General features: G+C 34.0%; 1 protein-coding gene across 2 annotated transcripts in view; it reads right to left on the bottom strand.

The window, feature by feature from the left end:
- LOC135072459 (acyl-CoA Delta-9 desaturase-like) overlaps positions 1-14,821 on the bottom strand; it is a 30,668-nt gene extending 15,847 nt beyond the window's left edge. Inside the window, exon 1 of one of the 2 annotated variants that reach the window (XM_063966367.1) lies at positions 14,715-14,821. The gene's annotated coding sequence lies outside the window, so the exon portion shown is untranslated. Of the gene's footprint in view, positions 1-5,603; positions 5,756-14,714 lie in introns of those variants that run through there. The other variant, XM_063966368.1, reaches the window with a different exon arrangement.
- Positions 14,822-15,132: the final 311 nt, after the last annotated feature.

The raw sequence follows: 15,132 nt of genomic DNA, 5'->3' as shown, positions 1-15,132 counted from the left end.
AATACTAAGGGTTCGGACAATATTTTCATTGAATAATGTTTCCGACAAAGGTTGTCAAATTGACTGACATGTTTATCGTATAGTACAGTCCACTATGAAAATTAGCTGTGGTTTGTTTCAACTACCTATTTTAAATTTTTTTGTCACTTTCGTGTTGAATTTTATGGAATTGGGAAAGAAGTACCGAGTTTGAAGCGTTCATGAGCAGACATTGCAGTTGAATATACAAGTTCTGAATTTGATTATTGATGAATAATAAAATAACTTAAATCCTACCAGCTCGATTGATGGTTTCATTTATTTTAATTTATTTAAACCAGGTTACCTATAATAATATTTTTTCGTTAATTTATGAAAATATCAAATTAGCCCGTAATCCTTAATCCTGATACATAAAGTTAGCCTATTAATTTAACACAGGTACGACTGTACTCAGTGTTGCACTATCAAATGCAATTGACGCGCCTCTATGCCAGGGTTTTTATGTTCCTGGTCAGGCTATACATGTTAAAATGTCAAATCGACATTTGACGTTTAAATTTAGGTCCTATCTCTGGAAAATCTGTAAGTCATAGACAATATTCATAGATAATAATCTGTAAATTTAATCGATTTTATTTCAAGTAGGTATTCAATTATTTCAATTACCAATTACTTTGATAATATTAATTTAAAATAAAATATAAACGAGGTTATATTTAACAATGAATTTTTTCTTTATTAAATACAACAACACACTTTGCGAAGAAGTCTTTGAATTCAGCTTTATTATACAGACGAGTGTCACATAAAAAAGGCCTTTCGACCACTTTTCGACTATTTTACGATTTTATTGTGCACTTTGTCTAGACCCACAGTATAATTTGAATTATATTTCCTAAACAAATAAAAAAGGGAAATTTAAATTTTCTTTGATTAAGAAGATCCTATTTTGACGATCACATTACTGATCTCAACATCAATCAGAAAAGGGATTGATCTTAATAATTATACAAACGATCTTTGAAAATCTAATAATCGTCTGTTGCAGTCCGTAAATTACATTTACAGAATTGCGATTAACGAGAGATTTTGTGGCATCAGTAGTCTGTAGATCAACTGACATATACTAAAAATTCGTCAATGTCAGTTGGCCATATTTGTTTACATTTAGGGAAATTTCTAAAGAACTAAGGTATACATACTGCATTAGGTACCTATTTTAAGAGGAGTTGAACTTTGGAATTACTATTTATTGCTCCAATTGCTACATCCGGTAAATATAGACAGACGCCTATTCATTAAACAAACAAACATGTTTACCGCTTTTTAATATTAGCAGATTATTTGTCACGCATGCAGACACTTGAAAACATTTAGCAGACGAGTGTTTTTGCTTGTAAAGTTGTCTGCTAGCGATACCGCTGATCATTTCAGTGGCCGTTTTGTGTGATTCATGTACCGGACTATTAGTCCAGAGGCCGCAGTTTCAATCCCCGCTAAGCTAAAGTATTGTTAAATTGTTCTATTGAGTTCATTGAAAAAAAAATCGCATATCTACTTACTGTTTACAAAATCAGCCTGTATGTTTGTATTGATCTGGGAATTTTCTATGACTGAATGAAGTATGCATATGTTACAGAAAATGTATGAAATCCGTCATTGTATACAATTCCTAGGAATTGTGTATAATTCCTAAAATCACCCGGAAATGTGTGATGTAAATTATATTAGATACATTTCCTTGGAAATTTACACATTTCCTAAACAGCAATCGGAAATGTAATATGTATAAGATTTCGAGTGGACATGCGGTGCGAGGGGAGGGTATTGCATGATCCGATTACGCGGGGTCTCTATCGAATCGCCAAATTATTTGTACGCCTAATTGTCTATGGCACACACATTTTAAGCCTAAATTTTTTTTACACAAAACTATTTTATTTTTATTACGCCACTTTTTTTTCTCCGAAACTTAAATAGCGCTCGGCGGCCGCTACCGCGGCAGCTGTGTATGTGTAAGTCGCAAGTCTAACCGAGACTTTGTTATCCAGCTACAGGAGTACTAAAACCTTCATGCCAATAATAGTTTAATATTAAAATAAGGGATTTAGGCGTACCGAGGGGCACCCGCTCTCGCGACCGCGCTAGTGCCGCTTAGTTTTATACATTTCCTAATACAATATTGGAATTCTATAAAATTCCTAGGAAAAGTATACATTTCCTAGGATATGTGCGTATTAAAAAATCTCTGAAGCAATATTTTATACATTTCCTAAATAGCTTGGGAATTGTATACATTTCCTAGGAATAGTATACAATTCTTAGAATTCATACATTTCCTGTAACACATATACAAAAAAAGTATATTACGTATGTTTTTATATCCATTTTCTGGTACCAATAGTGCAAGCATTGCTTAGTTTGGTACTGAATGGCGCGTTGACGTTTAGTGAAAACATCTACAAGTAGTTGTTACCTAACCAGGGCACATGTTAATTGGTTATTCTTCTAGGTCAAAGGGTCGGAAGGGCTGCTTTCATAATTTGTGTGTCAACTAAATGGAGAGAGTTCAAGTTAACTAAAATTACGCAGCATGCAGGTAATAGGCTATTTTTTAAATGTGTAATTTTTTTTACAAACTTAAAACACCTTAGGGCTCTATATGAGTCTGAATAAGTATAGATTATTTATCTGGTTAAATGAACATCACATTTAGTTAACCTTCAGCATTTTTAAAGTAAATTATTCTTTTATAATTCAAATAATAGATGAAAGGGTTATTGATGAATGATTGTTCTGGAAACATTTGAATAACGAGGGTTTGATTACTATCTGCGTGTAAGTAAAATATTTTATTTAGTTATTACAAATTTAAAACCACTGATTTTACAACAATGAAGCACAATTACTTATACCTGGTGAGTTCATTGAACCTTATTGTAAGGTGTTAAGTGTTATACAATAAAAGCATACATACAGCATGATTATTTCCTTGTCAACAACAATAACTGCGTTAACGTATCCTAATAAATCTAACCTTCTACACAGAGTTCGCAACGTACGTACATTAATGCAAATTGGCCTATGCCATCAGTATGAATCAGTTTATACGTACACACTGTTGCTTATAACAAGTATTTACGCAAACAATTGACAAAAAAATATGTATGTAATTACACTTTGACATCTGTCATCAAAATTATTTGACAATTTTACATATTGACATTGATATTAATAAATTATCTGTATTGTATAACTTGTTGGCGCGTTGGACTTTCTGTGAGCCTTCAAGCAGATTTTAAATAAATGAATAAATAAAATAATGTGCGAATTCATTTGTCTTTTGGCAAAACATTGCAAATAATACACGTTACATTACAATTCAAACAAATTACAATCACTCTCTTGAGACGTTAATAACTATTAAAAATCATCAGGAGTTTTCGGCCAATTGGCCGTAACCAAACTGTTTTTGGTAATTAGCAAAATTCGCACAACGCGATTCACTAGCTACTGTTTAATTTAAAATTTAGGTAGGTAGGTATTCTAACCTTAATCGATTTGATCTCTAACGTCCGGTCATTAAAAGGAGCAGACGATTCTGTTAACTCTACCACTGGGTTGGCGGCTCTATGTCTGCGGGCACGAAACTGGCGACGGTCGAGCGATGGTGGGGCGATGCGACGGCGGCGCGACGGCGGCACGACGGCGATGAGGAGTAGTATTGCAATCGCCCCGCTCCGCCGCCGTTGTCCGTTCCGTGAGCGTCACCATATACTGTCCATGACGTGGACTTGTGGTATGCATCGCCGCCGCTCTGCCGTCGCGTCGCATCGCCATCGCTCGGCCGTCGCCAGTTTCGTGCCCGCAGACTAAAAGACTGCGGCACTATCGGCGGCTTTATTTCAAAATTATCATGACAACGTGTCCAAAGTCGACGACTAATGTCGGCGAGTTCGCGGATTTGTAGACTGCATAAGACTTGCCTTGCCTACTGATTTATTTATTTAAGGACAGCTAACAAGACATACCTACACAATGAAATGGAAAGAAACATTGAAATCAATACTTGTTAATAGTGTAACCTCAATTAAAAGCTGCCACGACATGTGCATGGATTGCGTGGAAGCGTCGTAGGTATCGACTAAAGTCTAAAATATAACTTGAGAATTTAATTCATTAATGAATGATCAACAATATTACTAATTGTTGTCATGATAGTGCAGTTTCTATAACCCTTAACTGATCGTGATCGAGAAATGAAACTAGTTTCTTGTTAATAATAACCAATTTGTAGTCAAATATAGCTGACGGCAGTTAGGTGAGTGCAATGAGCACAAGATTTGCACCCGGAGTTAAATTAGGTAATATTTTTATATAAAAACTTAATTGGCAGATATTTGGAACAAATTATTACTATTATATGGTGAGTGATGATAGCGAACTATTTAAAAACAAACTGTTTATAACCATGCAAATGAGATAGTGACCTTACAACCTTCATATTTATTTTGTTATGGCTTTCACTAATTTGTTTATTTGGCCAGGCTGATAAGCAGTGCAATAAAAACAATTAGTGCAACAAACAACTTACATACGAAATCAGGAATCAACGCAAATATAAACAAAAAATTGAGTAAATATTTTTCATGCGTAGTTTAAGGTCAATGTAGGTGATAGGTATCAGATATTGGCTACTGTGATAAGAACTTTCGGTCATTTTTGGTAATGACAGATCCATTTAGAAGGCAGATCGCGTTTGGAGCAATTTTTCTCGAAACATCTTTCTAGCAACGCAACGTTACCAGAATAGGTACAGAATATTTTTGGAATTTTAATATTGTCTTGTTCATAATACAGAATCGATTTAAAGAAGTATTGTAACCTGGGTTACTATGCAAGAAATCGTGGGTTCAAATCCCCTTATAATTTGTTTGGATGATCAACTAAACATGTTATCAATCTATTTATTTTGGGTGCGCGATAATAAATTTTACCGATTCTGATGAAATTTTTTCGAAAGGCTTTGGAATTTGATCCTCAATTTTTCTCTACTTCAAGATAATCTCTATTGTATGAGAATCGCCCCCCACAGGCACGTAAAGTACCTACTCGCTCGCTAAATTTTCCGTTTCACCCTCGCAGAATTTATAGTACGCGCTCTGTTCGACGGCTCTTAATTGCCGATAAAACAAGTAGATACCCATGAAACCAATGGCTCTCAAACTGTTTGGTGATAGCATAGTATTATACTAGAGTATTGGAACAATCCCTTTAAAAATAAAGCAGCGATCAGCTGACACATAGCCAGAAGTTATGAAAAATAATTGTTGTACCTACTTAACAAACCAAATCTAAGATACATTAATGTTATTAATATTTTAGTTTGAGTTATTTAAAGACCGAAAGAACTATTTTATTTTATTTCGTACCAAAAAAACAAAACAAAGCAACTGAAATTAAAATTAAAATAAATAGTACAGTCGACAGCACAAATTGCTGGTGCAATTTCTTAATTTTTACCTGACATTTCCTGTAGCTGAACAAAACTTCACAGATAAGCAAAATTACCAAAACTGCATTTAAAAAAAGAACTGCTCTCTCGAAAAAAAATGACTCACCCTTCCACAGCAGACGGTCGTAACTGATCTACCGTTTGATTCTAGAACAAACCACTTGTTTGTATAACAAACGTTTGAACCGCGTATGAACTTCGACCGCGCGGGAGTGGCGTGATTCGCACAATATGCTCGCACAATCCTCGCAGATCACGAGCTAATTCGTGACTCAATGGACCGTCTGCTACACGGGTTGAAAAGTCAACGGTTTTAAAGTTACGTACCTTATCAGTGCAGGTTGGACGCGACCTCAGACAGGGTGATTCGCGATTGATATTGTTATTACACACACTAAACGACGCTGAAAAAAGTTTCGATCTTCTTGAGTAATTCATAAGTAGTTCTGACAAACATTTTCAAATTGAAAAAGTGAAAATCCTATAACCAAACAGTTCGGGTGACTCAAAAAATATTTAGGGTCCTAAGGACTTCGGGCAAGTAAGCTCATTCGCGACTCTACATAGATTTATTGATCAACTAAAATCATTAACACTCGACAGTGTGATCACTTAAAAATGTGACATGTATTTTAGTCAGTCATGGGTCGGTGTAGGCCCTGTTTTTCATGGTTAAATACTTGTTTTGCATGCGTCAAGTGTGCCTATACCTTTAGTTGATAAAACAGATTGCCGTATCTCGCGTATTCTGCGCACTCAGGCTGATTCTCGTCTCAATTAATGTTGCTATGCAACGCGGATTGAAAAGGCGACGCTTCAAAAGTGAAATCCTTTGATATCGGTACAGATTAGATCAAATTCTAACAAGCAAATCTAAGCAAATTGATAGCTTTGAGACTTTCGAAATTGAACATCACAAGTAATCTATATCTATACTTATAATAAATCTGTAGAGAGGTCAATTCTGTACATGAAATATATTTTCAAAATAACTATCAGGGGGTGATTAGTGATCGATACTGATGCCAAAAATGCAATCAGTAAAATTTTTGTCTGTCTGTCTGTCTGTCTGTATGTTCCTTATAGAAACAAAAACCACTTGAGGGATTTTAACGAAACTTGGTACAATTATTCTTCATACTCCTAGGCAGGTTATAGGATACTTAGGAATTCCCACGGGAACGGGAATTAGCGGGAAAATCTTTTTGTACGAAAAATCTAAACCGCTTAAGTTAGACGCTTGAAATTTGGCATGCAGGTACCTTAGTAAACTTAAAGCTTAGTTACAACAGGATATTGCAAAATTCCCATGGGAACGGGAGTTAGTGGGAAAAAACATTTGTATGAAAAAATCTAAACCGCGCAAGATATACTCTTGAAATTTGGCATGCAGGTACCTTAGTAAACTTAAAGCTTAGTTGCAACAGGATATTGCAAAATTCCCACGGGAACGGGAGTTAGCGGGAAAAAACATTTGTATGAAAAAATCTAAACCGCGTAAGATAGACTCTTGAAATTTGGCATGCAGGTACCTTAGTAAACTTAAAGCTTAGTTACAACAGGATATTGCAAAAATCTCACGGGAACGGGAGTTAGCGGGAAAAAACATTTGTATGAAAAATTCTGAACCGCGTAAGATAGATGAAGGGGGGTAAAACGAGATCCACGCGCACGAAGTCGCGGGCGGCCGCTAGTTGAAAATAAAGCAATTTAGATACTGGATTGCTTTTTGCATTGAAAAAAAAATGGTTTCAATGCAAAAAGACCAACCTTCTTTAAACAAAAAAAAATTAAAACAATATAATAATGCAATAAAACCTTTGAGAAATAATAAATAAAAAGTTTTCTACAATCTTGACCCGTGTGAACTGTCTCCTGGGTACACGGGGTCTTGAATTAATGCACAATTGAAGTATTATGTTTTTGCAATACAATTGCGGCTATTTTTACTTTTTGCATTGACTTTCTTATTTGCGGGACGAAATTAATTGAATTCAATTGCTTTTTAAACCTGAACTTTACAGTTGATTCAGAACAAAACATTTTGATACGCACTATTTAAACATCCTGTAGGTTAGGCAGGTACCCATATCCATGAGTACGTCACTCCGTTTATCCGTTAGTATAAAACATAACGCGTAAGTTTATAAACTAACGGTAAGATAGTATAACAAATCCCAGGATTGATAAATTGTAAGTGTAGTAGCTACACTGATTATAAACATTTACATAAGTATTTCTATTATTGCAAAGAATCTTACGATATTTTTTGTTATTACTTAGCTAAATATTTTTACCTACGCTTTGTCGTTTGCTATTTACGATTTAAGACTTATTTATTTATTTTACAGAAACCAACAGCGATACATTGAAAATGTTAGTTACTTTATAAATATTTTTCTAATAATCTTGGTAGGTGATCAAAGTTGCGCTTCCAGATATTTATTTAAAATTTACCTTTTATAAATTGACATGGATAAATAACGTTGCTTAAAAGTTTTTCAGGCGACTATTGATTTATCATCCGAAGGCTCAAGGCATCCTTTATTTTAATTGACTTTGAACGCTATTAAAAAAGGCTTTAGTCATTATTGTTTTTGGACTAAGCGTCATTGAGAATATTCAGATTACTTAGTAAAAAAATCTATCTTAAAAAACATTATCTTAATTATTAAATATTTTTTCACATTATTTGTTATAGATACGTATGTAAGACTTAAAATGGATTCAAAGTTACTAAACAGACTGTACCTAAATACTGCGTTATTTTCGGCTTTAAAATATCTATTCCCATCTGTAATTTGTGGAAAAAATAATAATATAAAATACCATGTTACATTTAGTAGATCTATATCAATATAAAGTTTTAAGTACCTATGTGTTACTGTAGGTATCCATCCATAGAATATTAAAGGTTAAAAAATATTAAACACGAAAGTAATTCTGGCTGTCTGTTATATTTTCAGACTTAAACCATTGAACCGGTTTTAAGTACCTATGTGTTACTGTAGGTATCCATAGAATATTAAAGGTTAAAAAATATTAAACACGAAAGTAATTCTGGCTGTCTGTTATATTTTCAGACTTAAACCATTGAACCGGTTTTAAGTACCTATGTGTTACTGTAGGTATCCATAGAATATTAAAGGTAAAAAAATATTAAACGCGAAAGTAATTCTGGCTGTCTGTTATATTTTCAGACTTACACCACTGAACCGATTAAGATGAAATTTTATACACACAAGGATAGTTTGATACCCTGGAAAAATCATAGCAGTGTTTTGGAAGGGGGGCACGTGTGCGCTTTCTGTTACAGAACGAAATTATCATGAATAAAACCGCGAGTAAAAGCCATTTTACTATATTTGTATGGTGTTATCTCTAATACGGGTCCGACTGTAAAACATTTCACCGATAGGTATAACAATGTTGTAAAAATAATGACTCATCCATCAGGTAAACAAAACTTTGATACCGTATATTTCAAAAATAAATATTTTATTTTTACCACACTCAATTACACTGACTCGTCCATTTAAATTAGATCGGCGAGACAAGTGACGGGCCTTTTCCCGGATTTTTCTATTGATTCTTCTTATTAAAAAGTACATCAGACTATTTATTTATACAGTTTTGTAGCAAATTCGTCCCTATTGCAACTGCATAAGAAACTTCAATATTAAGCTTGATGTTCCGTCGTCCGAACCCATACAATCAACCCTCTTGTATTTACATATTGTATCTTCTTTTGTGCGGGTAAATTAGGTCACAGACAACATTCAAATAAGGTTGTAGCAAACAAGGTAGAGTCAGACTTAAATGAGCCGCGATAGCCATCTGACATGGCTCAAGACAACGTTCAAATAAGGTGGTAGTAAACAAGGTAGAGTCAGACTTAAATGAGCCGCCATAGCCATCTGACATGGATCAAGACAACGTTCAAATAAGGGGGTAGCAAACAAGGTAGAGTCAGACTTAAATGAGCCGCCATAGCCATATGACATGGCTCAAGACAACGTTCAAATAAGGTTGTAGCAAACAAGGTAGATTCAGACTTGAATGAGCCGCCATAGCCATCTGACATGGCTCAAGACAACGTTCAAATAAGGTTGTAGCAAACAAGGTAGATTCAGACTTGAATGAGCCGCCATAGCCATCTGACATGGCTCAAGACAACGTTCAAATAAGGTTGTAGCAAACAAGGTAGAGTCAGACTTGAATGAGCTGCCATAGCCATCTGACATGGCTCATGGATTATAAGGCCTGCACCTGAAGCACAGAAAATCATGGTTTTTCTCACAGTCAGGTTAACTGTAGCCTGAAATATCCTGGTCAAACGATGTGTATTGGCAATAAATATTATTTGTTTACGATTGAAAATTCCAATTGTTGAAGTGCCATTTGTGATAGGCTATGCTGAAAGGTTAACTGCTTTATTTTTTCGATTATACCTACTATTACTACTTTTAGGTATTTCTAATGCGGGTAGGTATTCTTAAATCACAATTAAACCTCAAATATTTTCTAGAAACATTATTATGCACAAATTACTGACATTAATCGTTATTGTCATTATGTTACCATTGATGTTATGTTGACCAGAACTTTTCACATGTCGTACTTAAGTTATGCAAGTAGGTAATGAACATAGAATACTAGGGCACTATTTAAGTTGTGAGCCTCGACAACATAACGTGTTGGTAGACGACATCTGATACTTTTAATGAAAATTTTGACATTTTTGACTACTACCTTATTCAAAACTTTTTATCATTTGAGCACGTTTTGTATTATTAACATTGAATTGAAAATTATCTTGACTACAAAAACATGGAATTGACTTGCGGAAATTTTCGCGCGAAGATTTATTATGACTTTCGACGTGGTTAATCAATACAAAACTGAAGCGGTCAGCTAAATTTCACTTTTGGTGATAAATATCTGTCCTTTACCATTGTAAAACGTTAGTTTAAGAAGTATAATATTGTATGTCATTGGCTCACCAGTGAACTTTGCGAAAGTCGTCCAAAATGACTAATAGTGGCGGAAAACATTGATGTTGTCAGAAAAATGGAAGAGAAACCTCGTCATGTGATATATCGTAGGATTGAAATAATCCTAGGCATTAATTCCACTAGCAGTAATAAAATATTGTATGACCATATTATGGTTAATACGTTTTTTTCTTTACGGATGTCACAAAATTTTTCAAACGCTCTATAGGACGCTTGTATCGTTTAGTCCTTGGAAATGTTTGATAAATATGTTTAAAAAGCTTTAAAAGCCGTTTTTAAAATTGTGACAATTGACTAATTAAGGATCTATGCATAATGATCCTGAAAATAAACAGCTATCGACTATGGAGGTGTTTTAAGATGAACCAATTCTAACAAAAGTCCCATGCGCTCGGAACACTTTGAAACTTACGGTCGCCTATTTTTCCGAAATATCCGATTAATTTATAGAAACGTCACTAGAGAAATTTAGAATGGTTAATTCTTAATAGTAAACAGCCACTTTTTTTCCAAAAGTCTTGAGTTTAATAAGGGAAACTGACCAGCAAAGTCGAATCGCCATTCGTGACGAAAATGTGAGCTTTTACACGGTAGCGCATTTTCTTACATAACTTTTCAATTCCTATCATTGAAGGTCCGAAAATATTTCTCATACAATTTGATATCATAATGATCATTCTTCATAAAAAATTTAAAACCTACATATTTAAAAACATAATCATTGATATTCATAATATCACTAATCATACACTTAGTTTTTACTAATATTTGTTTTCATATATTTTTCTATACTAATGATCGAAACTCATAATCATTCGAATAAATAACTATAATATTCATAAATGTGATGTATCCTAATATTTGTTTTCATAAATTTATTACTCATAAGTGTATTTATCCATATTATTGAAAATCATGATGTCAATATTCGTATTAAATCGTATTTTAACATTAAATTAATTTGAAATGGTCCAAAACAGGCAATATTTTGTGCCACAAAACTAACGTGACAGAAACGAATCGCTGCAAAACCGACTCCACGTAGTCTTGTCTGCCCTACCCCTAGAGTGTAATTTAAAAGCCGGAGGCGCGGAGGGAGGGCAGCCCTCGCCCGCTGTAACGAGGCTCAGGCGCCCGGGTGAGCTGGAGCGGCTGAGGCTGGTCGCCGAGGTGCCGAAGGCGCCGATGGCGATCCAAAAAGCCGAAGCTGCGGAAGCAAGCGTGGGTGCCTGAGCCTCGTTACGCAAGGGCGGAAGGGCTGCACATCCCGCAGCGCCGGAGACGAGGAGATACCAATGCATGCTTATCTACTCTATTAAATTATATATGATTTTTTTAAAGATAGTAAATTATTCTGAACAACAACATTATGAGTTGAAGTATGTTCTTAGTAACAACATTATTAATTAAAACAATATGATCAATGAATGTTATGAAGAAAAAAGATCTGAAAATAAAAATTATGTATTTTAAATGGTTCTTGGTAGTAACAGTATTGATAAAAAAATTATGATTACTAACTGTTATGAGCTCCGATGGTAGTAATAAAAATGTATGAATAAAAAAAGTATGAAAAATAAAATTATGAAGAGAGATTATTATGAACAGAAATCGGTAGTAAGACAAAGAATAGGATTTAGAATTTTATGTGAGCCAATATAGAACCGCTTTTACACATCGTGTCAAACAACTGACTATTTGAACACTCAAAATATGAAATAAACAGGTGCAACGCTACAAAATTCTTGCTTGGAATCTAAACACTTCTTTTGGTACCCATATATTAAAATTAAATGCGTGAACAGCGATTTATGTAGCCAGAAGCAACTGTCGGTGCGGTCAAAAACCATGCTTTGGAGGTGCCTCAAACTGAGTGGAAAAAATGCTATGAAAAGTGTTTCGGACATATTATAAAGTACATAAATCATGAAAGACAATACCAATAAACGGAATCAATACCATTTTAATAATAAACTACTTTGTTTTCATAGTTAGGCTCACAACTTAAATAGTGTCCCTTTTGACAATTAGCTAAACATAATGTTTAGTTACATAAAAACTCCAAACATTAGTGCATGATTAATTATTATATCTCAGCCACTAAATCAACTGTTTTCATTACTAAAGAAATAATTAGGCAATGTTTTCTGCCTACAAACTTACCTCCATTTACACTTTCCCAGTGTCTGATTTCGGATACCTACCTAAACCTAAGGCCCAGTTTCCACCAAAGCGGAGAAGAAAAGAGATGTGTTTGAATAAGTATGGACGATACCATATCAATAGGTACTGTGCTATTTTGCATAAAAAAATGTCTGATGTGATGTCTTCTTTAGGTAGGTACGTAATATCTACTTACATACTAACTATTTTCTATAAGTTATAACAGATCTAATCCTAAAAGTTAAAAAAATAATGCTTGTTTTTTCAGCGACTGAAAATATCACCGGCTTATAATAGTCCCTACAGACACAAAAATAATTATTTGCTGCAAAATTCGACTGTAACTTAATGAGATGAGACTCTTTGGCGTGGAAAAACATCATTATTTAAATGAATACGATTGTAATATTTATTTTAATTAATAAGCTTAATAAATTGTTTAATGTTTGAACCATAATTTGCATAAAGATAGCGAAATTTTCGGCATTATAAGCCAGTCTTTCTTCCATTGGCGTAAATTACAATTTATAAAATAAATCTCAATTATTTAATGATCAATCTTAGGGAAGCTCAACCTAAACTTAGGGAAAAGTCCCGGTAAAAGCTTGATAATTATTTTGTAAACAGAACACATTTCCTCTGAAAAAATATAGTAAAATGATTTTTGGTTTCAAGATTTCACAGTTAAAAGGAGTAAGGATACTTTAGTTTATTATTTGTTATTCTCGTATTTATGCTCTGAAAAAATTAAATTTACATAATTATTTAACAAGGTATTTGTTTACTAGTCTCGTTTAAATTTACTTAATACTAGCTTTTGCCCGCGGCTTCACCCGTTCAGTAGTTTTTGCGTGAAAGAGTAACAAACATCCATACAGACATCCAAACTTTCGCATTTATAATATTAGTAGGATAATAATATTCATGGGCAGATAAGTTTGACATTCTCCAGAATCATAGTCCCCAAATTAACTCCCAATATTAAATGCCTACCTTACATTTATTCACACAAAAAATCAAATGACATTGGGAACTTTTTGCCCCACTTTTCGAAAAGTAGCGGACACAAACGAAACCTATCACAGATGATACATACTAATATCCAATGAATTTCCGTGCATTTTTTTTTCTCTCTTATATGGGAATATTGAGAAAATGAAGTTTTAATATTTTATTTTATTTTACATTTAGGTAACATTTTTGACAACCTCGGTGGCGGAGAGGCGCACACACCGGTTTTCAAGGTGTGCCGGGCCAATCCTGAGGTCCCGGGTTCGATTCCCGGCCGGGACAATATAGAAAACGATCTTTTCACATTGTCTCTGGTTTGGGTGTGTTGTGGTTCGTCGTTCCCGATTTCCATAACACAAATGCCTTAGCTACTTATTTTGGGTTGGAGTAATATATGAGATGTTGTCTAATATTAATTTAAGTATTTATAATATTTTATTTATTTATATTATTTTATTTATATTTTTTATTTATTTATACTATTTTATTTACTTTTATTGGTTACTCTGCAATGCCAAACAACATAACATATAAAAATATCAAATCATTTTAGACAAATATATTTTCAACTTAGACTCGTCATATCTCAGAATTCCCATATATCACAACATAGCGCTTTAAGTGAATATACCTACAAGTATAAAGCTTTGAAATAAAATACATTTCATCTTTGTCCGCCGTGGGGCATTTTCTCATATTAAAGTTCCCAATGTCCTTTTACTAATAAATAATAATACAAAGTAACAGATAGATTAGAAGCGACAATTCCTGAATTTTTGATACAAAGGCCACACAATCTCCATCTTAACAGACTTATTCCAGGAAAACGTTAGCTACCTTCCTAGGGGATGCGTAATTTTAAGGCTAAACAAAAATTACGTAGGCGGTAAACCAGCAAAATATAATTCACTTAATTTTCCAAAAATAGTATATTTACAACTAACAAAATTATGTATAAATAAATAAATTAGTCCAAAGAAATGTTTACTTTCACCACTAAATTATGTTAAAAGTAAGCCTAAACTTACCTGCACTTTGTTCACTCGGTACACAAGTTGTCGGTTTTACGTGCTGCAAAGGACTGCACCGTATTATGTACGCTAGCGAATATATAGAGTCTTTCATGTAACATCAACACGGGACTAGTAGTGAGATAAATAATTGACCCGCAATTAGATAAAATATGAATCATGAAGTTTCAAGTGACGAGTGCTTTCTTTAAGCTCCAGTACACTTTGTACCCGTGATTTTATCAACTGGGTACTACATGCCGTAAGAGCCAAAGTCGAAGTGTTAGAAACGTGTGAACTAGTAGTGAGATAAATAATTGACCCGCAATTAGATAAAATATGAATCATGAAGTTTCAAGTGACGAGTGCTTTCTTTAAGCTCCAGTACACTTTGTACCCGTGATATTATCAACTGTGTACTACATGGCTCTTAGCT

This window comes from Ostrinia nubilalis, chromosome 6 (genome assembly GCF_963855985.1).
Source record: "Ostrinia nubilalis chromosome 6, ilOstNubi1.1, whole genome shotgun sequence".
Taxonomy (NCBI): Eukaryota; Metazoa; Arthropoda; class Insecta; order Lepidoptera; family Crambidae; genus Ostrinia; species Ostrinia nubilalis.
The sequence above is the reverse complement of the archived record's forward strand: the minus strand, read 5'-3'. Positions and strand labels throughout refer to the sequence as shown.